This window comes from Muntiacus reevesi, chromosome 1 (assembly GCF_963930625.1).
Source record: "Muntiacus reevesi chromosome 1, mMunRee1.1, whole genome shotgun sequence".
Taxonomy (NCBI): domain Eukaryota; kingdom Metazoa; phylum Chordata; class Mammalia; order Artiodactyla; family Cervidae; genus Muntiacus; species Muntiacus reevesi.
Genome location: NC_089249.1, coordinates 26,988,269 through 27,015,548, shown reverse-complemented (window position 1 = coordinate 27,015,548; position 27,280 = coordinate 26,988,269). Strand labels below are relative to the sequence as shown.

The 27,280-nt window shown below is 38.6% G+C and overlaps 1 protein-coding gene across 3 annotated transcripts in view; it reads left to right on the top strand.

Annotated features, from left to right (window-relative positions):
- The first annotated feature begins 966 nt into the window (after positions 1–966).
- CCDC91 (coiled-coil domain containing 91) overlaps positions 967–27,280 on the top strand; it is a 372,640-nt gene continuing 346,326 nt past the window's right edge. For all 3 annotated transcript variants that reach the window (XM_065939931.1, XM_065939919.1, XM_065939910.1), the window contains exon 1: positions 967–1,104. The gene's annotated coding sequence lies outside the window, so the exon portion shown is untranslated. The remainder of the gene's footprint in view (positions 1,105–27,280) is intronic.

The window sequence follows — 27,280 nt, the reverse complement described above, 5'->3', positions numbered from 1 at the left end:
TGGGCTACAATCCATGGGGTTGCAAAGAGTCAGACATGACTCAGTGGCTAAACATCAACAAATCCCTATTATGTCAAAATTGGAAGAATCTTTATTAAAAAAAAAAATCTATATAACTGTGGGTGCCTTCCCTAGCGGCTCAGATGGTAAAGAATCTGTTGGCGATGTGGGAGACCCAGGTTAGATCTGAAATGGAACAACAACAACAAAACAACTTTATATAACCATGCTTGTTTTCAAATAAAATGGTCAGTTTTGTCATTCTCTGTTTTCTTTAGGAGAAACTATTTGAAGGTTTGGGAAACAGGGGGTTACCTTGGCAGGTGAAAACAGATTTTCCTTTGAACAGAGGTGGCATGTACAGATCGCTGTGGTGTGGAGATAAAGACAAGAACTGACATTAATTCTAGAGGAGAGCTCTTTGGCTGGTGTCATGCAGCAGTGGTCTGGAGAGGCTCTGGGCTTGACTGCAATCCGGTGTTTTGAGAGTTCTGATGGTCAAGAGGAGACGCTGTCTAGTCCACTCTTGTCTTGAGCACTTAACTCAGTTCCAGTATTTAGGGTACTCTGCTTGGAGGTGGTTAAGAAATCAGGGCCTGCTCTTCTCAGGACCAGTCCTAAAAAGTCCTAGACAGGAGTGCCATTACAGGGATGGTTTGACTTGTATGGGTTAGGCAGAGAAACAGGGTCTGTCATTCAAGTGAACAAGAAGCTGTAACCAACAGGAGGTAGCGCCTGAGTCAACCTGTTTCACACGGAAGCGCTCTGACGACCACAGGAACCAAGAATGGCGGGCCTCGGAAGATGGGGCCTGGGGCTCGCGCTTGGCCTGGGCAGACGTGACGCGCTTGTGGGCGTTGAGTGACAGGCGCGGTGTTGGGCGGGCCTTGGCGGAAATCAACTTCCGGGGGCAGAGGCTCTGGAAGCCGGGTGGTGAGTGCGCGGTCCCAGCGCGTGTGCCGGGGCCGCAGTCCCCGGGGTCTGGGTCGCGCCCGGGTGCGCGTGCGCGGCTGTGTGCTGGGGGTGGCTCACCTGCGCTGTGGGGGAGCAGCGCGGCCGTGGTGGCAGTGGCGGCAGGCGGCAGCGGCGAGAGCCGGGGCGCAGGTAAACGGACGCTCGCCTTCTGGGCCTGGGTCTGGGGCCCGGGCCGCACGAGGCCGACGGCGCGCCCTGAGGCGGCCTGGGCAAGGGCGGGGAGCGCGGCCGGGCTTCCGCCACCGGCGGGTACGGCCCCGGCCCGGGGAGGTCTCGGCCGGGGAGTCACGGGGCGTGACCCGCCGCGGGCTGGAGCTGAGCCTCGCTCCCCAGCGGGCGGTGTCTACCCGTGCTTGCCCTCGCCGGCAAATTTCTGCCCCTGCATGTTCCAGAACCTACTGTTTTCGGAAGTCTACGCACGAGTACACGTGATTACTGTGTCACCAAAGCTCCCTTGAACGGGTGACTTTGATCCTTGCCGAGTTTTCACCGATCGCGCCTGGTTTCTGTTTTCCCTTTGACTTAAGCCCAACAGGATCCGTCAGTCAGTCACATTTCCTTGTCGTTACTTTGGGCCACAGGCTGCAATAAAAGTAACATTTCAGGGTGAAGGCAGTGGCTGGTAACTTTCCAAGTGGTGAGGCATCCTTCATTCCCTTCAGTGCGCCCCTTCTCCCACAATAAAGATGTTTCTTCCATCTGCCCTTGTTGCATACTGCGGAGCAAAGCTTTGGACGTAAAACCTATGTTTGGCTTCACTTGAAGGAATGGGAACTCTATTAAATAAAGCAGCGCTGAGTGGGTTTTTTTTTTTTTTTGGTAGGATGATGTTGCTGCTGCTACTCTCACTTGCTTCCCAGATGAGAGTTGGGGCACAGCCTGATTCCTGGAGGGTCAAGTTCTGACCACAGCTGTAGGTGATTCAGCGGCGCCTTAGGAATTAGGACTCTCTTTCTCCTTATCTCCCCTTCTGAACTGTACAGGAACTGATGCCCACCTTACTCGTTAAATATTTATCTGGGCGGTAGTTGGACGAAGGCTTTTGGTTGGCATTTTGGATGTTGCCTTCGTGCTGGTGATTGGGGGTGGGCTGACGTTTCATCTTGTCACAGGGGGATGGGCTAACATTTCACCCTACAATTTAATTCCCAGAATATTTAGTTGGGTGGGATGACGGGGACTGGCAATAAATTCGCGTTGTTCTCTGCCATCGGAGACCTGTATCCTTCATCTCATTTGCTTTCTGCTGCAGTTTCTGTTGCTTTGAGGGGGTTAGCACTACTGTACCTGTAAGGTTAATGGAACGGGAGGATGCCAGAGAGTGCACCTGTATAGTGCTGGCGAGTGAGTAAATTGTGTGGTAGAGAATTGCCCTGGTTACAAAGTTTGGTATCCTGCAGGCTGGCTAGGAGGTTGTTCCGTGAGTTGGGAAATCTTAACTGGTTTCCCAGCAACAGTACACGCCAAATGGAATAAACATAAAGAAAACAAAGTGGTGAAAGTTGCAATTTACCTAACTTTTATTAAATGGAAAAATGTATCTTCTTATTGGAGTGATCAGCTCAAAACTCCTGTTTTCTTAGAAACTGCAGAAAGTAATCTTAGACAGCATTTTTTTTTTTTTTTTTGGTGGCAGTGGGGGAAAAAAAGAAGATAGATGGTTACCAAGTAGCTAGTCTGAAGCTTAAAAGGACAAATAGGAATTTGCCTAGTTAGAGGCATTTTATCTTGTATTCCTAGCTATAGATATACGATTGTAAAGTATATAGGATGGTTATGAATAAAGAAAACTGTGTTTATTGTCTTGTTCTTCATAGTAGAAATTGAGGTGGAAGTGCATTCGGTTGGATGAGGTCGTTTTTATTAATAACTTGGGAAGGGCATGTTTAGGTGAGTGTTTCCAAATTTTAGCTTGTAATCATTGTGCCTCCTTTATCAATCTGTTACTTGTGACTTTTGGTCTTTCTTGAAACTCATCAAATCTTATTTTCTGTCTAAACAATGAGAACAGTAAAAAGGACACACTGGAGTAACTTTTTGTATCAATGTGTTTCTTCTTTCTAATGATAAATCAGTTTTTTTATTTGTAATATTTCTGAGAGTTTTTTGTTTCCCCCTTTGTTTCTCCTACACCCCAATACCCATTTAGATGGGTTGTCATTTAATTTGAAACATATTTTTCAAAGCTTCGCTGGTGGCTCAGGGGTAAAGGACCCACCTTCTAATGTAGGAGACTGGGACTTGGTCTCTGGGTGGCAAATATTCCCTGGAGAAGGAAATGGCATCCCATTTCTGTATTCTTGCCTAGAAAATTCCTTGGACAGAGGAGTCTGGTGGGCTACAGTCCATGCATTGCAAAGAGTCAGACATGACTAAGCAATTAAACAAGAACAACAACATAGTTCTCAAAAGAGCATGTCCTCTGTCTTTTAAAATGTGGGCTTATTGAGGTATTGTTTATAAGTAAAAACAATCCCTTAGTATCTTGTTCTTTAAAATGTGGGCTTATTGAAGTATTGTTTATAAGTAAAAACAATCCCTTAGTATCTTGTTCTTTAAACGGACACATGCACAATATTCATATAACCACCACCACAATCCAGACATAGAACATTTCTATCATTCCAAAAAGTTCCCTCATGCTCCTTTGTAGTTGATTTCCTACCCTCAGTGGTAAATCAGGCAACCACTGATCTGTTCCCTATCCGTATAGCTTTATCTTTTCTGGAGTGTTATATTAACAGACTAATACAACAAATAAAATTTTTTTCTGGTGTCTTTCACTTAAGGCTTTTGTGATTCATCTGTTTTGGTGCATGTATCAGTGCTTTGCCCTTTTTTGCTTTATTGCTGAGTAACTATTTCATTTCTTTGCCTTGATCACTGAGGAAGGCTTTCTTATCTCTCCTTGCTATTCTTTGGAACTCTGTATTTAAATGCTTATATCTTTCCTTTTCTCCTTTGCCTTTAGCTTCTCTTCTTTTCTCACCTATTTGTAAGGCCTCCTCAGACAACCATTTTGCCTTTTTTTTTTGTTTTTCTTGGGTATGGTCTTGATCACTGCCTCCTATACAATGTCACGAACCTTCATCCATAGTTCTTCAGGCACTCTGTCTGGCAGATCTAATTCCTTGAATCTATTTGTCACTTCCACTGTATAATCATAAGGGATTTGATTTAGGTCATTCCTGAATGGTCTAGTGGTTTTCCCTACTTTCTTCAATTTAAATCTGAATTTGGCAATAAGGAGTTCATGATCTGAGCTACAGTCGGCTCCCTGTCTTATTTTTGCTGACTGTATAGAGCTTTTCCATTTTTGGCTGCAAAGAAAATAATTAGTCTGATTTTGGTATTGACCATCTGGTGATGTCCATGTGTAGAGCCTTCTCTTGTGTTGTTGGAAGAGGGTGTTTCCTATGACCAGTGCATTCTCTTGGCAAAACTCTGTTAGTCTTTGACCTGCTTTATTTTGTACTCCAGGATCTCTTTTGGCTGTTCGTTCTAGGTCTTATAGGTCTTCATAGAACTGTTTAACTTTAGCTTCTTCAGTATAACTAGTTGGGGCATAAACTTGGATTATTGTGATATTGAATGGTAGAGTGGGAAAGACTAGAGAATGTCTTCAAGAAAATTAGAGATACCAAGGGAACATTTCATGCAAAGATGGGCACAATAAAGGACAAAAATGGTATGGACCTAACAGAAGCAGAAGATATTAAGAAGAGGTAGCAAGAATGCACAGAAAAACTATACATAAAAGGTCTTCATGACCCAGATAACCATGATGTGTGGTCACTCATCTAGAGCCAGACATCCTGGGATGTGAAGTCAAGTGGGCCTTAGGAAGCATCCCTACAAACAAAGCTAGTGGAGGTGATGGAATGCCAGTTGAGCTATTTCAAATCCTAAAAGGTGATGCTGTGAAAGTGCTGCACTCAGTATGCCAGTAAGTTTGGTCAGCAGTGGCCACAGGACTGGCAAAGGTCAGTTTTCATTCCAGTCCCAAAGAAAGGCAATGCCAAAGAATGCTCAAACTACTGCACAATTGCAATCATCTCACACGCTAGTAAAGTAATGCTCAAAATTCTCCAAGCTAGGCTTCAACATTACGTGAACCATGAACTTCCAGATGTTCAGGCTGGATTTAGAAAAGGCAGAGGACCAGAGATCTAATTGCCAACATCTGTTGGATCATCAAAAAAGCAAGAGAGTTCCAGAAAAACATCTTCTTCTGCTTTATTGATTATACCAAAGCCTTTGACTGTGTGGATCACAACAAACTGTGGAAAATTTTTCAGGAGATGGGAGTATCGGATCACCTGACCTGCCTTCTGAGAAACTGGTATGCAGGTCAGGAAGCAACAGTTAGAACCAGACATTGAACACATTGAACAATGGACTGGTTCCAAATCAGGAAAGGAGTATGTCAAGGCTGTGTATTCTCACCCTGCTTATTTACCTTCTATGCAGAGTACATCATGAGAAATGCGGGGCTGGATGAAGCACAAGCTGGAATCAAGATTGCTGGGAAAAATATCAATAACCTCAGATACGCAGATGATACCCCTGTTTTGGCAGAAAGTGAAGGAGAACTGAACAGTCTTTTGAAGAAAGTGAATGAGGAGAATGACAAAGCTGGTTTAAAACTCAACCTTCAAAAAATGAAGTTCATGGCATCCAGTCCCATCACTTCATGGCAGATAGATGCAGAAACAATGGAAACAGTGACAGACTTTATTTTCCTGGGCTTCACAATCACTGCAGATGGTGACTGCAGCCATGGAATTAAAGGACGCTCCTTGGAAGAAAAGTTATGACCTAGACAACATATTAAAAAAGAGACATTACTTTGCTGACAAAGGTCTGTCTAGTCAAAGCTATGGTCTTTCCAGTAGTCATGTATGGATATGAGAATTGGACTGTAAAGAAAGCTGAGCACAGAAGAATTGATGCTTTTGAACTGTGATATTGGAGAAGCCGCTTGAGAGTCCCTTGGACTGCAAGGAGATCCAACCAGTCAATCCTAAAGGAAACCAGTCCTGGGTGTTCATTGGAAGGACTGATGTTGAAGCTGAAACTCTAATACTTTGGTTATCTGATGTGAAGAGCTGACTCATTTGGAAAAAACCCTGATGCTGGGAAAGATTGAGGGCAGGAGGAGAAGGAGACGACAGAGGATGAGATGGATGGTTGTCCATAGTCACTGACTATGGACATGAACTTGAGCAAACTCTGGGAGTTGGTGATGGACAGGGAAGCCTGGCATGATGCAATCCTTGGGATTGCAAAGTGTTGGACACGACTGAGTGACTCAGATGACTGCCTGTTTCATTTTATGTCTACATCACAGTCTATTTTTTCACCAGTTGATGGATATTTAGGCTGTTTCCAGTGTTTATCATTTAGGAGTGAAGCAGCTATAAACGTTCATGTACATTTCTTTGTATATTCTTCAGTGGGTCTTTGTGTATATATATGCTTTCACATCTTTTGGTTAAATTTCTAGGAGTATGATTCTCTGATCATGTGGCAAATGTTCAGTTTAAAACAAATTATCAAAGATAAGAAATTACCAGCATTGTTTGATGCTTCCATTTTCTCCACGTGCTGGTCAGCATTTTTCATTTTACTTTTAATTTCAGCTATTCTAATAGATGTTTAGTGCTATCTCAATGATATTTTAGTTTGAATTTTCCTATCAGCTAATATGTTGAGCTTCCCTGTTGGCTCAGATGGTAAAGAATCTGCCTACAATGTGGGAGACCTGGGTTCGATCCCTGAGTTGGGAACATCCCCTGGAGGAGGGCATGATAACTCACTCCAGTATGCTTGCCTGGAGAATCCCCATGGACAGAGGAGACTGGCGGGCTGCAGTCCCTGGGCTTGCGAAGAGTTGGACACGACTGAGCGACTAAGCACAGCAGTACGTTGAGCATCTTTTCATGTGCTCGTTTGCTGTCATTTGCTATCTTGTGTGTTTTCTTTTGTGAAGTATCTGTTAAAATCTTTGGTCTGTTTTCTGAGTTGTAAGAAGTCTGGATACAATTCCTTTATCACATATATGTTGACAAATATTTTCTTTCAGTCTGTGGTTTGTCTTTTTATTTTCTTGATTGTGTCTTTCAAAGAGTTGAAGTTGTACATTTTGAAGAAGTCTGCATTATCATTTTTTTTCTTTTGTGATTTGTTCTTTTGTGTCCTATCTAGAAAATTTTGAGTAACCCAGAGATACAGTGATTTTTTTTTCTCTGTGTTTTCTGTTAGAACTTTTATAGTTTTAGATTTTACTTTTAGGTCTGTCATCTGTTTTGATCAGCCTTTTATTCATTTCTGTATGTAGTACAAGATATGTGTCAAAGTTCTTTCTCTCTCTCTCTTTTTTTTTTTTGTATGTGGACACCTAATTTGTCCAGTAACACTTGTTGAAAAGACTATCCTTACTATCCTTTCTTCAGTAAAATTTCTTAGCACCTTTGTCAGAAATCAATTGATTCTATGTGTAGATATGTTCCTGGACTCTCAGTTCTGTTCTGTCATTCCATGTGTCTTTCCTTTGGCCAAAACTACACTGTCTTCATTAATGTAACTGTGGTTTTGTTTTGAAATTAGGAAGTCTGAGTCTTCCCATTTTTTTTTTTTCTTTTTAATTATTTTGGGTATCTTAGCTCTTTCTTTCCATATATGTTTGTAGAATCACCCTATTTCTATAAAAAAGCATCCTGGAATTTTGATTCTGGACACATTGAAGTTATAATTTTGCTTGAAAAAAATTGACATCTGAATGGTTTCTAATCTGTTAATAAAGCCTTGATTTTTCTCATTAATATTTTAAGCTTTTAGCATAAAACTTTAATACATATTTAAAAAAATGTGTCTAACTGTTTCATCTTATTTGGTGCTGTTGTAAATGGTATTCTTTTTAAAAATTTCAGTTTACAATTATTTATATAAATAAATTGATACTTTATTTTGACCCTGAATTCTCAACCTTGTTAATAAATTCACTTACACTAGTAGGTTTTGTAGACTCTTTGGAATTTTCTGTGTAAACAATCTTGTCTGTCAGTAGAGACCATTTTAGTTAGTTCATATTTTCCTATTTGCCTTTTATTTTATTTATTTTATTTTCTCATTATACTGGCTAGGACCTTCATGATGAGGCTAAACAGAACAAGTAAGAGCTGACATCCTTGCCTTAATTCTCATCTTAGTGGGGAAAGTATGTTATCTTTTACCACAAAGTAGTTAGCTATTGGTTTTTTGTAAATGCAATTCTCATCAAATTGAGGAAATTTTCTTTAACTTCTAGTGAAAATTTTTTAAAAATCATAAGTGAATTTTGTATTTTTTTGATTGTGGAAATTGTAGTTGATTAGAATGGGAAATTGAGAAATAAGCCTGTAAAGAAAAGAATTAATCCATTTCTATCAGTATGACATAATTCTTGCTGTGTTTTGCTGGCATTTGTTTGTTTGTTTGTTTGTTTTTATTTTGAAAACTTTTAAAAAACAAAGTTGTAAATATTGTCATATTTTTTCCTTTTCACTAATCATTACACTCATTGTTTACTACATCATGAATTTCTTGAAAATTTGACTTGTATGTTCTTGATTTGTCATTTGGATGATTGTTTTCCCCATTAGAATTAATATTAAGTCTATGTGCATAATTCTGATAAAATTCTTTTAGTTGATTTTTTAAAAAGTGATTATTACTCAAAATGCATAAACTTTTTTCAAATTCTTAATATACACTGCCCCCTTGTTTAATTTTATATTCCCAGAATTTATCTGCCTGGATCTTTATTTGCAATAAATTTTGGAGTGAAAGGTGGCAGTTAATATTGTTGAGTTTTTTGAGCATTGCTTCAAGATAGACTCCTAGGATTTCAGAAACTCAGTTTATTAGATTTATCTAGTTTATATTATTTATTTTATAGGTTTAGCATGTGCAATAAGTAAATGACTTTTCCTTCCACATTATTATTTTGCTGCCAGTGATCTAGATAAAATTCCTGATGCATTTTGTGTAATATAAATGCTCAAGTTCTTTTGATAAGGATTGTAGAAATCTTGTGTTCAATATCATGCAGAAACCCTTTATGTATGTTGTTTTATTGAATTCCAACCAGAACCTTTTGTTGTAGGTAAGTAGTATTTTCCCCATTTAATAGGTGAAGAAACTGAGTTTCAGATAGGTGAACAATGTTATTCAAGGTTGTATCAACAGTGAGTGGTAGAGTTGGATTGATCACAAGTCTTTTTTTATACTGTTTTTATTTGTAGACTCCAATACCAATATGGAGTTCATGTGAGCATTTTGTATATATTCTGTTTGTTCTGGATTGGTCTTATTTTAATTTGTAGAATAAGCTCATTAAGCAATTTAATAAATCAACATGAGACAGTTTCAGTTAATTCTAAAATGTCCAAGTAGAAATTTATATTTATTTCCTTTTATATTGTCTAATTTTAAATTATTTTAGACATTTTTTGCCCTGTATCCTCTTCCCTTCCCTGTCAAGTCTCCAATAAGGAGTAGAAAGACTGTTGTTAGCTATATGCTGTAGTTTTACTTAAAGAATTAGAGATACATTTATTGTCACTAGTAGAGAATATAATAATTTTAAAATTTTGAAAGGAGAAGATTATTTTTAAGTCACAGGTTTATTAGATGAAGATCAGAAGTAATGTTAGCTACTTTAAAATGCAGCATGTTATAATTCTAGTAAACGTTTTATCCTTAGAAGTGTATGAACATTTTGACATTTACATAATGCTGTTGAACACATATATTCATATAGACTAATTATATCAATGAAGAAACTACTGTTTTGTAAAGTGTGAATCACTTTTTCCATGAAGTGGTATTCAGGGAAGACTGTCCTTCTTCCCCCTTTACCAGCCTTGCTAACATAGACCATGTGCATCTCCTACCAAAAGCAGGCATAGATAGTGAAGAAGCCAGTCAAATTGCCTTTAATGTTGTGTCCAATTTTGTGGTAGAGGAGGGTCTACATGATCATTTCAAGATGTTTTACTTTTGTATTATAAGAATTCAAAACTTCTGCCATTGTAGAAAGACAGTGCTATGTTTATGCAAGATTCATTACTGTATGTGTGCTTCTCTGATAGACTTAGGGGTTTACATGAATATTACTAAAAAACTACATGTTGGATGAATGAAAATCAGATTTTTGGTTGACTTACAGACTTTTAAGAAATGGTTGCTCCAAACCGTGGATTGTTACAGTATATCATTCTGCATAGTGATAATAAAGTATTCAGTTATACTTCATGTGCTACTGGTGTGCAATATTGTACTTGTGTCTTTGAATCTAGGGTGTCTTGTAGTCAGTACGTAGTTGGATCATGCTTTTTCTTCATTCTGCAAATTTCTGCCTTTTGATCAGGTTGTTTAACACATGTGTATTTAAGATAATTGCTGATAAGATAGGGATTATACTTGCCATTTTACTGTCAAGTTGGTACATACGTAATTGCATTTTCGAATCATGAATTTTAAATCATTATATAACTAGGTTTAGGTACATCTTTTTAAATCAAAATAGGAGCCATTACAACCAACACATTTTTGCCAATGAGAAATAGATTTGTTTATCCCTGTAGCATAAAAATGGGGAATACGTGTAACTCTATGGCTGATTCATATCAATGTATGACAAAACCCACTGAAATGTTGTGAAGTAATTAGCCTCCAACTAATTAAAAAAGAAAAAAAAAAAATCTGTGCTTTGGCATTTGATGAACTCTTGGAAAGAATTTTCTGCCTCCTGCTGGTTGTGGAAGCATTTTCCCTGCAAAAAGTTGTCCAGATCTTTGAAGAAGTGGTAGTTGGTTAATGAGAGGTCAGGTGAATATGGTAGATGAGGCAAAATTTTGTAGCCCAATTCATTCAACTCATGAAGCGTTGGTTGTGCGTGTGTGGTCAGGTGTTGTCATGGATAAGAATTGGGCCCTTTTTGTTGACCAGTGCGTGCTGCAGACATTGCAGTTTTTGGTGCATCTCAATGATTTGCTGAGCATACTTTTTAAATGTAATGGTTTCTCTGGGATTCAAAAAGCTATAGTTGTTCAGACTGGCAGCAGATCACCAAATAGTGACAGTGACCTTTTTTTTGGTGCAAGGTTGGCTTTGGGAAGTGTTTTGGAGCTTCTCAGTGTAGCCACTGAGCTGGTTGGTGCTGGTTGTCGTATAATATCCACTTTTCTTTGCATGCCACTGTCCAATCAAGGAATGGTTCATTGTTGTTGTGTAGGATAAGAGAAGATGACTCTTCAGAAGGATGATTTTTTTGATTTGCTGTCAGTTCACAAGGCACCTGTTTACCGAGCCTTTTACCTTTCCAATTTTCTTCAAATGCCAAAGGACTCAACTCAGTGGCTGATGTGTTCCTGGGCAACTTCTCCTGTAGTTGTAAGAGAATCAGCTTTGATGATGTCTCTCAATTGGTTGTTGTCAACTTCCAGTGGCTGGCCACTACACTCTTCATCTTCAAGACTCTCATCTCCTTTGCACAACTTCTCGAACCAATACTGCACCGTATGTTTGTTAGAAGTTCCTGGCCAAATACATTGTTGATATTGTGAGTTGTCTCTGCTATTTTACCTCCCAGTTTGAACTCAGATAAGAAAATTGCTTGAATTTACTTTTTGTCTAACATCAGTTCCCTAGTCTAAAGTAAATATAAAACAAACAGCAAGTAATAAGTCAGTAGAAAAAAAAATAAAGAATTGCACATTAAAATGATGTTTAATATAACCACATTTCTTTAAGGATGTATTCCAATATCAAATGGCAAATTTCTACAAGCAAAAACTGCAATTACATTTGCACCAACCTAGTATTTGTTTTCTGTATATTTTTAAGTGTTTTTGTTGTTGCTGTTCCTTAATCCCATTACTGCTTTGTGTTGTATTAAATAGATATTTTCTAGTGTGCCATTTGAATTCTTTTATTGCTTCTCTCACTGTGTTTAAGTTACTTTTTTAGTGATTGCCCTGGGGATTACAACTAACGACTTTATAACAGTCTGTTTGGTGTCCATTTTGAATTAGCACCAACTTAATCTCAAATTTTTAAAAAGTTTGCTCCTATGTAGTTCCATTTCTTCTCCTTTGTTGTGCAACTATTGCATAAATTACATCTTTCTACGTTGATGCCCATCAACACAGATTTGCAGTCTTTCTCTATGCAGTTGTCTTGTAAATTGTATAGGTGAAAAAAGAATTACAAATATACCTTTTGTGAAAGTCACTCAGGTGTCTCTGACTCTTTGACCCCATGGACTGTAGCCTGCCAGGCTCCTCTGCCCTTGGAATTCTCCAGGCCAGAATATTGGAGTGGGTAGCCATTCTCTTCTCCAGGGGATCTTCCCAACCCAGGGATGAAACCCAGGTCTTTCACATTGCAGGCGGATTCTTTACTGTCTGAGCCACCAGGGAAGCCCAAAATATACCTTTATATTTACATAGGTGAATATAAAAGACAATTTTTATATTTACCTGTGTCTTTTATATTTGCCTGTGTAGTTATCTCTACTGGTGCTCTTTATTTCTTTGTGAGGATTCAGTCACTTTGTATGGTTCTTTCATTTCAGCCTGATTACTCCTTTTAGACTTCCTCATAGATAAGACCTCCTGGTGATAAATTCTCTTTGTTTTTGCTTCGAGTAAGTTAATTTCTCTTTCATTTTTTTCTTTCTTTCTTTTTTTTTTTTTTTTTTAGTATTAGTTTTGCTGGATGTAGAATTCTTGGTTGAAAATCTCTCTTTCAGCACTTTGGGCCATCCCATTGCCTTCTGACCTCCATGGCTGTTCATGAAAAGTCAGGTTAAAAATCTTATCACTGATTGCTTGTACATGATGAGTTGCTTCCATTTTGCTGATTACAAGATTCTCTCTTTGTTTTTGGCATTTGAAAGTTTGATTATGACACCTTAAAGTGTGGGTCTCTTTAATTTTATCCTACTTGCAATTTGTTGAACTTCTTGGGTATGTAGATTAATGTTTTTCATCAAATTTGTGAAATTTTCTAGCACTATTTCCTTAAGTAGTCTTTCTGCCCCTTTCTTTCTCTCCTTGTTTTCTGGAACTCTGATTATGCTTATGCATACATTAGTATTTTTGGTGGTTATCCACAGATCTTTAATACTTTGTTAATTTTTCCTTATCCTTTTTCCTTTTGCTCAGTCTGGTTAATCTCAATTGACCTATCTTCACATTCACCGATTCTTTCTTCTATCAGTTCATAATTTGCTGTTGAGGTCTTCAAGTGGATTTTTTAAAATTTCAGTCGGTGTACTTTCAACTCTAGATTTTTTTTTTTTTAATTTATTTTTTTATTGAAGGATACTTGCTTTGTAGAATTTTGTTGTTTTCTGTCAACCTTAACATGAATCAGTCATAGGTATACATATATCCCCTCCCTTTTGAATCTCCCTCCCATCTCCTGCCCCATCCCACCCCTCTAGGTTGATACAGAGCCCCTGTTTGAGTTTCCTGAGCCAGACAGCAAATTCCCATTGGCTGTCTATTTTACATATGGTAATATAAGTTTCCATGTTACTGTTTCCATACATCTCACCCTCTCCTCCCCTCTCCCCGTGTCCATAAGTCTATTCTCTATGTCTGTCTCTCCATTGCTGACCTGTAAATAAACTCCTGATTTTATATGTTTTATTTTTATAACTCCTGTCTTTTCATTAATATTCTTTATTTTGTGAAACATTGTTATTATTTTTCCTTTATTTAGGCACAGTTTCCTTTAGTGATTTGAGACATTATATTTGAACATATTAGAGTTGTGAATTTTAATATTTTTGTCTAATAAATTTAATGCCTGAGTTTCCTCACAAGTAAATTTCTGTTGACTGCATTTTTTTCCCTCTATGTTCTTGTTTCTTGGCATGTATGATAATTTTTGTTGAAAACTAGACATTTATAAATATATGTCTGTTGTGTATATATATTTTAAAATACATTATATATATGTAGTGTGGCAACTCCAGATATCAGATTTTTTTCTCTCCTCTCCAGGTTTTTAATATTTTTATTGTTACTATTTTTCTTGCTGTTTTTCTGTTTCGGTGAACTCTTTATGTAAACTCTGTGTTCTTTGTCTTGTGTGGACACTTGGAATTATTTCATTCTGTCTTATATAATTGGGTCAATTTAAATAGAGGAAATATTTTGTTAGGGCTTGTGAATTATGCTTAAAAATTAATATAATTATCAAAATGATTACAAAAAGTAAGAAAACATTTTTTGAATGCTTACAGTATGCTATGCCTGAATATAGTGCTTGGTTATTGGGATTTTCTAGTAAAGAAAGATAAGTAGAAGCTCAGGTTTTGTTTTTTTTTCAATTTGGTGAAAAATCTTTAGACTTGTACTTGTGAAGTTTTAATGCCTTAGTAATTAAAGGTAGCTGAACTTATTATTTTTTCCCTAGCATTTAACTCACTGACTTAGCATCTTGTCATCTTGTACTACCTGAGAGTCATAATTAAGAATGTTATTTTCAGTGTTTTAGAAGAGATTTGGTTGATTGTTGCCTTCAAACAGTTGATAAGAACATGGGGTTAAGATGTAGAAATACTTATACACAATGAATGGAACTTAAGTGAATAAAACTTACTGGTGTCAGTGCCAGCACCTAACAGCTAGCATTTTTTGGATTTGGTTATATATTTATTCAGCAGAGAGATATTGTCAGTTGACATTTCTGTAGGATCTTGACACTATTAAATATATGAAAAAAACATTGGGAGTACCTAGATTGCCTTGTGAGAAAACTCTGGAGTTTTAGCTAATGGCTCAGTTAATCTTCATAATGGTACAGAGGAAAAGTTTTTCTAACGCTGCTCAGATGGTGTCAGATTTGTCAGGAATATACCCAATTATAGAGGCTTTGTGTGCTTCAGACATTTTTGTTTCCACATGTACATTTAATTCTGTTTTGGATGAGCTAGTGTCTGTATATTTTAGAAGTCTTTAAGATAAATTTGGTACTCAGTTACTTATTACATATGAAAGTGAAAAAAATAAATTACAAGTTAAAATCAGATGAAAAAAAATGATCCTGCCAAGGATACTGGTACCTTAATTCAGGAAGAAATGAAAATCCATGATTAGAAGAGTTTTATATTATCTTAGAAAAATGTGAGCAAGCAAGTCCTTTATGTGTTTCTTTGGTAAACAGGTCTGTTTTCTGTTAAAGGACACTACTAGCAGATGAAGACCTTTGATAGGTGCATGAACAAGGATTTAATGACTGTCAAACTGAGTTTATGAAAGCGAAATAAGGGACTACTGAGCTATGGTAAGAAGCAAAATTCAACTCAACAGAAATCTTTATTGAGCCCTGACTATAATTTCAGCGTTCTGTACTAGGCATTGGAAGATACAGAAATACATGTCACTTGATTTTCAAGGACCTCCCAGTCAAGTAGGTGAGAGTAATGTAGATCATACATTATAGAGAGAGCACTGACTGAAAAGTAATGGGGTCCTGAAAGTTAGACTAGGAATGCAAGGGAAGACCCTGATGAAACTGGACACATTGAACCCCTGAATGCTGATGAGTACTTTTGCCAGTGGAAGCATCCTTCCCATGCTCAGTGATAGTGGCTTTCTCATCCTCACTGGGGGCTCTGCCTCACTTCTGTGGGAGTAGCTCTCCACCACTGTCTGAGATCTGAGGGGATTAATTCTGCATTAGTGGCTACTCCAGAGGCAGTTGCCAAAAAAGGCAGTGCTGATCTCCTTAAGACCTGCCCCTATACTCTTCTAGATCTAGACTCAAATCCCAGCAGGTTTCTAAAGATGAGGTACAAAGTGTGACTTACAGGGAAATGTACTACACTCCAAAAGAACTACCTGAGCTTTCTAATTTATACAGACAGAAATCCAGGGAACATGTGTGAGAATGATACTAGAGGTAGGGCATAATCATGAAAAGAACATAAAGCTGGACCAGACAGAATTTGTGTATATGGGCTCACTAATCAGAGCTCCTGCATTTAGTGTGGCTGTTTGACTGAAATATGCACCCAAACGTGGCACACAGTGAGTTGGAAACACGGGATCTACCTATTTTGGTTCAGTGTCAAGGAAGGGATTCAGAGGCTTAGGGAGATAGGAATATTAGAGTGGATTTGTTGTTTCAGAAGTGCTCACCCAAACTGGGAGGGTCTGCCTCCATACCTTTTACTAATATTGTGAGAGATAAATTGTGAGGGGAGTCCTGGCATCCTTGAAGAGTTCTGTGATTGCTTCAGTGGGAATGCAGTCACTGAATCGGGAAACCTAAATGCAGTGGGAGGAAATGAATTCCAGGGTGACAGGGGCCCAGTTGTGACATCTAACTGTCAAAGGCAAGGTGAACCAGGTTTGGACAGCAGAGTCAAAGTGACAGTTATAATAGTCTGACTCACGCAGAACAGTGGTGTTGGCTAGTTGATTATGTTGATCCTAGAAGTGAAAAGATAGGGAGCCTACTAAATTCTTACTTGATCTGTATAAGCAGAAAAGTTCTAGGTCAGGTGAACAGAAGTCTAGCCTGAATCATAAAAACAGAGTCATGACCCATCAGTCAATTCTAAGACTTGAATTTTTGCAGACTTAGAATCCTTTGAGTGAAGAGGAGGCAAGGTCTCCTTGAAGAAGGACTCTGGTACACTGCCAAAGTGTATACCGGTAATCTTTCTCCCAGCCCTCCCCCAAGGGACCTACAGCCTTTTACCAGGGTAATTGTTCACTGGAGAAAAGGAAATAATCAGACCTTCCAAAGACTAGTGGATATTGGCTCTGGACTGATGCTAATTCCAAGAGACCCAAATTGTCCCTTTGGTCTATCAGTCCGCATGGTGGCTTATGGAGGTCAAGTAATCACTGAAGTTTTGGTTCAAGTCTGTCTCACAGTGGGCTTAGTGGGTCTCTAAGTCCATCCTGTGGTACTTTGTCCAATTCCAGATGCATAATTGGAATAGATACACTCAGCAGCCGTTGCAGTCTCCACATTGGTTCCCTGGCCAGTGGAATGAAGGTGATTATGGTGAGAAAGGCTAAATGGAAAACAGTATAATTGCCTCAACCTAGCAACATAGTAAACCGAAAGCAGTTTCTCATTTCTGGAGGAATTGCAGATATTAGTGCCATCATCAAGGACATGAAACATGCAGGGACGGTGATTCCCACCACTTCCCCATTCATCTGATCTGTTTGGTCTGTGCATAAACAGATGGATCTTCGAGAATGCCAATGAGCTATTATAAGTTTAGCCATGTGGTGATTGCAGTTGCAGCTGATATACCAGATATGGTTTTATTGCTGGAGCAGTTTACTATATCCCCAGGTGACTTGTGTACAGATGTTGATCTGGCAAATACCTTTGTCTTCATCTCTGTTAATAAGGTCTAACTGAAACCGTTTGCTGTCAGCTGGCAAGGCCAGCAATACACCTTTACTGTCCTACCTCAGGGGTATATCAGCTCTCCGGCCCTACATCATAATTTAGTTTGTGTGGCTCTGAATCACCTGGTTCACACTGGTCCATTAAATTGAGGACATTATGTTGACTGGACCTTGTGAATAAGAAGCACCAACTACATTAGACTTGTTAGTAAAACATTTTAGTGTCAGAGAGTAAGAAACAAATCTGATAAAAGTGTAGGGGCCTCCTACCTCAGTGAAATTTCTAGGGGTCCAGTGGTGTGAGGTATCTTGAGATATCACTTCAAAAGTTAAGACTAGGATAAGTTACTGCATCTGGGCACTCCTACAGTCAAGAAAGAGGCACAACATTCAGTGGATCTCTTGACTTTAGAGACAACATAGTCCTCACTTGGGGTATTTTGCTCTGGCCCATTTCCTGACTCAAAAAGCTGCTAGTTTTGAGTGGTACCCAGAATAAGACCAAGACTCTGAGAAAGATCCAGGCTGCTGTGCAAGCTGCTCTGTCACTTGGGCCATAGGATCCAGGAGACCTAGTGGTCCTTTAAATGTAAATGGTGGATAGTGATGCTGTTTGGAAGCTTTGGCAGCTTTCTACCAGAGAATCATAGGGCAGGCCCTTTGGATTTTGAACCAATGCCCTGCCATCCTCTGTGGATAACTGTGCTTCTTGGAAATAGCTGCTGTTCTACATTTGGGCCTTAGAGACTGATTGCATAATCATGGGCCACCAAGTTACCATGTCACCTTAGCTGTTCATCATAAAATGAGTGTTATCTGAGCCACCAACTCATGAAGTTGGGCATGTATAGCAGTACTTCATAATCAAATGGAAGTGGTATATATCTGATCAGGCCTGAGCAGGCCTTCAAGGCACAGACAAGTGGAAGAAGTGACCCAAATGTCCATGGGCCCTGCTCTGCTACAGTGTCTTCTTTTTCCAGAGTATATACACCTGTGGCCTCGTGGAAAGTTTGCTAAGTTCAGTCCACAGAAGAGAAGATTAAAGCCTGGTGTGTAGATGGTTTTGCATGATGTGCATGCAGCCCAGGAAAGCGGTTGACTGCAGTAGTGCAGCCCACTTCTGGGACGTCCCTGAAGGACAGTGGTGAAGGGAAATCCTCCCTGTGGGTAGAACTTCAGGCATGGCACCTGGTTGTTCACTTTGCTTGCAAGGATAAGTGACCAGACATACAGATGTGCACTGATTCATAGTCTATGGCCAGCCATTTGGCTGGATGGTCAGGAACTTGGGAGAAACATGATTGGAATATTGGTGACAAGGAAATTTGGGGAAGAAGTGTGGATAGACTTCTTTGAATGGGGGGAGAAAAAAGTGAAGATATTTGAATTTCATGTGAATGCTGACCAAAGAGTGATCTCAGCAGAGGAGGATTTTAATAATCAAGTGGATAGGATGACTCTCTCATTCTCTGGGTACCAGTCAGCCTCTTCTCTGTCATCTGTGTCATTGTCTAGTGGGCTTATAAGCAACGTGGCTGTGCTGGCAGGGGTGGAGGTTACAGATAGACATAGCAACATAGACTTCTCCTCATCAAGGCCAACCTGGCTATGGCCACTGCTGAATGCCCAGTCTGTCATCAGCAGAGACTAACCCTGAATCCTTGATACAGCACCATTCTTAGTGGGTGATTAGCCAGCTAACCGGAGGCAGGTTGGTTATACTGAACTGCTCCCATCATGGAAGTGGCAGCGATTTGTTCTTACTGGAATAGATGCTTAGTTTGTATATGGATTTGCCTTCCCTACATGCAATGCTTCTGCCAAAACTGTCATCTCTAGAATTATAGAATGCTTCATTCACTCCATGGTATTCCACATAGTGTTTCTTCTGTTAAGGAACTCACTTCACAGCAAAAGAAGTGTAGCAGTGAGCCCATGCAGTTCACTGGTCTTACCTTATTTCCTGGACTTTCCAGGTAGTGCTTGTGGGAAAGAACTTGCCGACCAGTGCAGGAGACTTAAGAGATACTGGTTTGATCCCTGGGTCAGGAAGATCCTTTGGAGGAGGGCACGGCAACCCACTCCAGTACCCTTGCCTGGAGAATCCCGTGGACAGAGGATCCTTGTGGGCTGTGGTGAGAGGGTCACAAAGAGCCTGAGATGACTGAAGTGACTTGGCACAGCACAGTCCAGCCCTGCACACCTTGTTTCCTTCCGTCCTGAAGCAACTGGCTTGACAGGATGGTGGGATGGTCTTTTGAAGACCAAGTTGTGGTTCCAGAAGACTTGTTATTAACTTATTATGGTGTCAGTACCCTGTAGGACTGGACAAGGTTATCCAGAAGTTGTATATGCTTTGAATTAGCATACAGTATATGTTGCTATTTTTCCCATAGCCAGGGTCACAGGTCCAGGAATCAAGGGGTGGAAATGGGAGCAGCAGTATTGCCTATTACACCTAGTGACCCACTAGCAAAATTTTTGGTTTCTGTTTCTATGACTTTATGCTCTGCCAGTTTATAGGGCCTAGTTCCAAAAGGAGGAGTGCTTTCACTTGAAGTGATTCCATTGAATTGGAAATTAAGACTGCTGCCTAGCTACTTTGGGCTTCTCATGCCTCTGAATCAACAGGCAAAGAAGGAGGTATTGTGTTGGCTAGGGTGATTGATCCTGACTACCAAAGGGATATTAGACTTATATTCCACAGTGGAGGTAAGGGACTCTATGGTCGAAGTACAGGAGATTTTTTAAGGCATCTTTTAGTATTATCATGCCTTGTGATTAAGGTCAATGGAAAACTAAAACAACCCAATTCAGGGAGGTCTTCTAATGGCCCAGACCTCTCAGGAATGATGGTTTGGATCACCCCACCATGTAAAGATCCATGATCAGCTGAAGTGCTTGCTGAAGATATTTGATCAAACTTTATTCTGAGTGTGTTTGTGAGATTAGCAATAGAATTACTAGACAGAGTAAAGCTGATTGCCCAATAGAACAAAAAGCTGAGTAAGACAGAACTTCTGCCCAATTGCCTGAACTGGGAAATTGGTCTTCTTTTACTCTTGGACACTTTGGATGCAGACTGCAACTGCACCATCTGTTCTCCTGGGTTTCCAGCTTGTCAGCTGTGGATCTTGGGACTTCTTAGCTTCCATAATCTTATGAACCAGTTCCTCTTATTCTAGTTCTCTGTCTCTGTCTCTTTTATGTGTGTGTGTGTACATGTATAAAATATAAAATATATTAAAATTATATATTATTATAAAAATAATAATTACAAAGCTACAGTAACCAAACAGTATGGTACTGGCATAAAGACAGAAATATAAATCAGTGGAATATGATGGAAAGTCCAGAAGTAAACCCATACACCAGTGGTCAGTTAATCTGTGACAAAGGAGGCAGGAATATACAATGGAGAAGAGACAGTCTCTTTAACAAGTGGTGCTGGGAAAATTATAAAACTGCATGGAAAAGAATGAAATTAGAACATTCTCTAACACCATATACAAAGATAAACTCAAATTGGATTAAAGACCTAAATTTAAGACTGGATACTAGAAAAACTCTTAGAGGAAAACAAAGGCAGAACACTCTTTGACATAAATCTCAGTAATGTCTTTTTGGATTCACCTCCTAAAATAATGAAAATAAAAATAAACAAACCTGCTTAAAAGCTTTTGAACAATAAAGCAAATCATACACAAAAAGACAGCCTACATCATGGGAAAAAACTATTGCAAACCACGTGACCGACAAGGGATTAATCTTCAAAATATACAAACAGGTCATGCAGCTTAATATAAAAAAAAATAAACAACCCAATCTAAAAATGGACAGAAGATCTGAATAAACATTTCTCCAAAGTAGACATACAGGTGGCCAAAAAAACTCATGAAAAGATGCTCAATTTCACCAATTAGTAGAGAAGTTGAAATCAAAATTACAATGAAGTATTATCTCACATGGTTCAGAATGGCCATCATCAAGTTACAAATGGTAACTTCTGGAGAGGGTGTGGAGAAAGAGAACTCTCCTACACTGTTGGTGGGAATGTATATTGGTACAACCACTATGGAGAATGGTATGGAGATTCCGTAAAAAACTAAAAATAGAGAACTACCATATGATCTAGCAATCCTGCTCCTGGGCACATATCTGGAGAAAACCATAATTTGAAAAGATACATGCACCCAGTATTCATTGCAACACCATTTACAATAACTAGGACATGGAAGCAACCTCAATGACCATCAGTAGTGGAATTGATATAGGTGTGGTACACACACACAATGGAATATTACTCAGCCATACAGAAGAATGAAATAATGTTGTTTGCAGCAACATGTGGCCTAGAGATTATCATACTAATTGAAGTAAGTAAAAAAAAGACAAATATCATATGATAATCTCTTATATGTGGAATCTAAAAAATATGATACAAACGACTTTATCTATAAAACAGAAACAGATTCATAGATGTTGCAGACAAACTTATGGTTAACAAAGGGCAAGGGTGGTAGGAGGAGGGAAAAATTACAAGTTTGGGATTAACATGCACATTGCTAATATAAGATAGATAATCAATAAGGGGCTACTGTATAGCACAGGAAACTACTCAATCTTCTGTAATAACTTATATGAGAAAAGAATCTGCAAAGAATGTATGGATGTATATGTGTAACTGAATCATTTTGCCATACATCTGAAACTAACACCACATTGTATATTACATATAGTTCAATATAAAATAAAATCTAAATATTACAAATAAAATTATATATTATTATATACAAATAACATTTTGTTGTTGTTGTTGCTAAGTCATGTCTGACTCTTTGCTACCCCTTGGACTGTAGCCTGCCAGGCTCCTCTGTCCATGAGATTTCCCAGGCAAGACTACTGGAGTGGGTTGCCATAACAGTTATATATAGTTATTATTTTTTGTACAGCTGATCCTTGAACAATGTAGGGGTTGGATGCTGAACCTCATGTAGTCTAATATCTGAGTATAACTTTCTAGTTGGCCTGCTGTATCTGTGGTTCTGCATCCATTGCTTCTACCAACCATAAATCATGTAGTATTGCAGTATGTATTTATTTGAAAAAAATTTGCATATAAATGGGCCCATGCAGTTCAGTCTCATTGTTGTTCACGGGTCAGCTGCACTAATCTGGAGGATCCTGACTAATACACTCACTGGGGACAGAAAATAATTGATTATTTTGGCAAAGTGGAATGTCAAATATGGAGCTAATAAAAGTTTTAAAGAATATATGGTCATCTTACCACTGTATCAAGAAGAGTGACCTTGCAGTTTACTTTATAAATTGCTTTCGTTCCTTCAGTTTATTCGCTCAGTTGTGTCCAACTCTGTGACCCCATGAATTGCAGCCCTCCAGGCTTCCCTGTCCATTACCAACTCCCAGAGCTTGCTCAAACTCATGTCCATCGATACATTGATGCCATCCAACCATCTAATCCTCTATCATCCCCTTCTTCTGCCCTCAATCTTTCCCAGCATCAGGGTCTCTTCCAATGAGTCAGTTCTTCACATCAGGTGACCAGAGTACTGGAGCTTCAGCATCAGTCCTTCCAATGAATATTCAGGACTGATTTTCTTTAGGATGGACTAGTTTGATCTTGCAGTCCAACAGACCCTTTTTTTAAAAAAAATTATTTATTTCTGTATTTATTTATTTTTTCAACAGACTCTTAAGAGTCTTCTCCAACACCACAGTTCAGAAGCATCAGTTCTTCAGCACTCAGCTTTCTTTATAGTCCAACTCTCACATCCATACATGACTACTGGAAAAACCATAGCTTTGACTAGACAGGACTTTGTTGGCAAAGTGATGTCTCTGCTTTTTAATATGCTGTCTAGGTTGGTCACAGTTTTTCTTCCAAGGAGCAAGCGTCTCTTCATTTCATGGCTGTAGTCACCATCTGCAGTGATTTTGGACCCAAGAAAAACAGTCTCTCACTGTTTCCATTTTTTCCCCATCTATTTGTCATGAAGTGACAGGACCGGATGCCATGATCTTAGTTTTTTGAATGTTGAGTTTTATGCCAGCTTTTTCACTCTCCTCTTTCATTTTCATCAAGAGGCTCTTCAGTTCCTCTTCGCTTTCTGCCATAAGGCATATGTAGATATGCTATCTGCATATCCGAGGTTATTAGTATTTCTCCCAGCAATCTTGATTCCACCTTGTGCTGCATCCAGCCTGGCATTTTGCATGATGTACTCTGCACATAAGTAAGTAAGCAGGGTGACGATATGCAGCCTTGATGTACTCCTTTCCCAATTCATTCCTTACTGTATTCAAATCTCACATGATAAAGAAATTGTTATAAGATGCTGAGTCCTACTACTATAAGGATAATTTATAGTAAAACTCTTAGAAATCATGACTAAGTTCTCAGAATTAATTAGCCTCAGACACATTCAGTGTATTGACATTTAACAAATGTCTGTAATGATTACTGACAGATGTCTACTTTTGATTTAAATATATCTAGTAAAACTCACTGTTACTATTGTTCCTTGAGCTTTTATTTTTATCATAGTCTCATTAGATTATGGAAACTAGTCATTATGCTAAGAAGTTAATCACATATACTGTAGAGAGATTTAGTGAATATAATAAAATGAAATCATATGTCTGATAAGGTACTACTTAAAAAGAGAGAAAAAAATCTGTGAATAGCAGTACTCAGTACTTTGTTTTCATTTTTCAAAGGTAAATGAAGGCACAGTCATGAAATCTATAGGATTTTCCCCTTTCTGAAAAGTTTTTAGGGAAAAATTATTTGGATATTTTCAGCATTTAAAGGTGATTAATTACCACACATTCTTTCCATTGTGATTATGTAGCGGAGCTGAGATCCAGAATCAGGCAAAAAACATTTTTGTTTTTTCTTTTTTAATTTGACTCTCAGTAGACATGTTCTCTATGTCTCTGATGTTGGATTTCATAGCAAACTTTTGTTGGTTCTCAGGCTTGGAAAATGTATAGTGGTTTTCTAAGCATATCTTCGTTCCTCTGCAGTTCAGTTACTTTGTGTCATTAATTAAAAGAAAATATATATTGTGCCTCAAAAATATCACAGAACTAGTTATTCTAATCAAGAAATGTGTACATCTCTTTTGGGAGTTTCTGTGTAATAATTTATGGACATTGTCAACCTTCAGGGAGGAAGGAAACCATAGCAACTGAATAAAACACCACTAATTGGTTTTATATGTGAAAGCTGGGGCATATGTTTCTATGTGTAGGAACTGTAACATTCTTTCATGTAATTATCTGCTCTTATCCATTCTTAAAATAACATAATGAGAATTGTTCAGAGTAATCTTGTTAAACAGGAAATGCTGTTTCTTCATCTTTGAAGTTGAAACTGAAATTTGTTGATGACCAAGTTATATGTGCCTGTGTTGAGAAAGAAAGTCATTGTGAGGCATATAAATAATATTGCTTTCATTTTAAGATATTCTTTGTTTTGACCTTTCAGAATATCATAAAGATATCAGGGAATATCATAAGCATCAGGGAATCAGTTGTAATGACAGTGAAGGAGTCAGGGCTTAGGAGAATTGCATTTTTATTCACATCACTACCATTGCTTTTATGTTGCCATAGTGCATATATACGTTTCTCCCATAAGAACATTTTGGCCTAATGTAAGCTCTTAGCATATTTTCAGGGACTATGGAAAAATGAACTAGATGGTTGTATTATGGTACTGACAGCAGAGATGCTAGCACAGACTAGGACACATAATTGAATATATGTGTATATTAACACATATGCCCGTATTTATATGCTTCACATTAAATTGCCTGGGAATATTGAAATCCTTCAACTCACTGTATTCTTTAAATATTCTAGTAGAGTTGTTTGCACATATGTCAAGTTTGTACATATTTGAGTTGTATATAGCTCTTGGACAATTTTAAAGGAAATTTCTGAGATAGCAATTTTGAACTGACTACTTAGTCTTATATTAATAGTAACAGGCATGCTTTGGATTTTTTCCTACTTGAGAAGTAGAAGTCAGTAAAGTCAATAAAAAATAATGTGTTTATTAATGAACTGTTCTGTGCTGGAAAAAAAAGTTGCAAACTTCAGAATGGCTGAAAGAGACAGAAGATGAGACTAGAAACGTAAATTTGAACCAGATCATTCAGGGACTCTAGGATCTCTAAGGATAGATTACTGGTAGCAGTATAGTGGAATGTATAAGCTTCATCATGGGCATGATGAAGTCCTCCCTGGGCAGGCTGGGATAGCGCTCTTACTTGTTGATTGCTTGGGGAAAAAAAAACAACAAAAAAATTATGTAATCATATTTATTTAGCAATCTTAAAAAATAAGGTTTTTCTGGGGACAAAGGGTGGTGATACGACAGATAGTTTAAAAGCAGGATAGAGTATCAGAAAGCTGATTACAATTTGAGTATGCCTGATAGCTTCTCCAGTCTCAGGCAGCCTAGCTTACAGTTGTTTAGTCACTAAGTCCTGTCTGACTCTTTTGTAATCCCATGAACTATAGGACTGTAGCCCACCAGGGACCTCTGTCCGTGGGATTTTCCAGCAAAGAATACTGGAATGTGTTGTCATTTCCTTCTCCAGGAGATCTTCCCAACCTAGGGATTGAATCTGTGTCTCCTGCTTTGGCAGCTGGATTTCTTAACGCTGAGCCACCAGGGAAGCCTAGCTTACTATAGAAAGGTTTAAAAACACCCCATATTTCATTTAACATCTGAGTCTATCTTCCTGTGTTCCTAATACATCTATCCCCTTCTACTCTAGTCTCTTTGGTTTTCTAGTTTGGTGACTCCATGATCTGTTCTCACTTCCTCTGTCCTTGGATATTCTATTGCAAGCTTACCCATATTACATATCCTGAGGTACTTTACACACTGCATATCTTTTTTCTCTGTCTCACTCCCTCCCCTCTTTGATTTTGCTAGCAACTATAGTTCTGCCTAAGAGAGAATCTTTTCTCTGACCTTAATTTTAAGAAATGACCATTAGCTGGACTGTTTCCCCAGCGTGCTGTTTCTGCTCCCACCCCTGCTGGAGGAAGGGACTTAGCACTAGTGATAAGCAGTGGGATTGTGATAAAAGGCTCAGAGTATTCTTTTCCACTATTTTTTCTATATTCTGTGGTGATTTAAAAACTCAGTTTTATTGAGATGTAACATTTATACCATTTAAATAACCAATAATATAATAATATTAAAATCTTAAAAGATAACCTAAAATGACACAGTGGTGGTGGTGGTTTAGTCCCTAAGCTGTGTCTGACTCTTGCGACCCCAGGACTGTAGCCTGCCAGGCTCCTCTGTCCATGGGATTTCCCAGGCAAGAATGCTGGAGTGGGATGCCATTTCTTTCTCCAGGGGATATTCCTGACCCAGGGATCAAACCTGGGTCTCTTGCATTGCAGGCAGTTTCTTTACTACCTGAGCCACCAGGGAAATACCAAATCACATTGACAAATATTCATGTATTTGTGAGTATTACATTCATGATATAGAACTTTTCCATCACTCTGAAATACTTCCCTGAGTCTCTTTACAGTTGATCCTGTGTTACCACTCTTGGTCCCTGGCAACTATTGACTTGCTTTTGGTTACTAAGGTTTTGCCTTCTTAGGAATTTAATATAAAAGGAACATTATAGATGTCTTTTTTTTTTTTTTTTGTATTTGTGTGTGATCAGCTTCTTTCACTTGATATAATAAAGATTCATCCATGTTGCACATGTGTTACTCATTTATATTGCTGAGTAGTAGCCCGCTGTATGGACGTACCACAATTCTTCTATCTGTTTACTAGTTGAGAGCCATTTTAGTTGTGT